The sequence below is a fragment of the Etheostoma spectabile genome, chromosome 4, assembly GCF_008692095.1.
Source record: "Etheostoma spectabile isolate EspeVRDwgs_2016 chromosome 4, UIUC_Espe_1.0, whole genome shotgun sequence".
NCBI classification, from domain to species: Eukaryota; Metazoa; Chordata; class Actinopteri; order Perciformes; family Percidae; genus Etheostoma; species Etheostoma spectabile.
This window is the reverse complement of record NC_045736.1, coordinates 3,570,555-3,571,440: the sequence shown is the minus strand read 5'-3', so window position 1 is coordinate 3,571,440 and position 886 is coordinate 3,570,555.

Here is an 886-nt window from a genome sequence, read left to right as displayed (position 1 = left end):
TTTCCCATTCTGACATTCAGTTTGTAGTTCAGGAGATTGTCTTGACTAGGACCACACCCCTAAATGCATTGAAGCAACTGCCATGTGATTGGCGATTAGATAATTGCATTAACAGGTGTTCCTTATAATCGTTTAGGTGAGTGTAAATATAAGAACGTGTAGTTCACTTTTGGTTTACAAAAGAGTTTATAAAGCTTTTTTATTTTTAATGGTAGCCGATTTTTTTTTTTTCCTTCTCCATTTTTATAATTTACTTCTAGAGAGTATTTTAAGGATTTAGAGCGTAAGATAGGTTTGTACAAGCCTGTGCCTTTTCAGGCAATAGGCTTGTGCGTGATGAACTGCGCCTCGTCAGTAAAGTGGACGAGCTGAAAACTCTGCCGTCAAGTCGGACAGTTTCCAGCAGCCTTCAGGCTGAACAGGAAGTCACACACACTCACATCATGTTAGGTCCAATTTAATGAAACGTCAGACCCATATATCTGTTCTGTGTGGAACTAGTTGAGCCCAAATGCAAACATAAACGTAGACCAGAATGATAGTAAACAGGTTTATTCCAGTCCAATGTCGGGAATAAAACGATGAAGAGAACCAAGTCCAAAACAAATCCAAAGCGATCCAGAGTGCAGAGTACGAGTGGTAGGCTACCGTGTCCGATAATCCAGTTAGCCGAGCAGGAGTGGTGGGTGGCTGGAGTGAAGGTGGAGGCAGGTAAACAGGAACTGTGGCAGACAAAGAACAAATAAGTACAAGCAAGGTATACCAATCCAAAGCTAAAGTCAGCAAGGAGACTAACATCGTTTCTAAACTATGATCTGACAAGGAGTGGTAGGTTGACCGGGTATTTGAACCAGAGGTGATTGGATCTGATGAGCTGCAGCTGGAA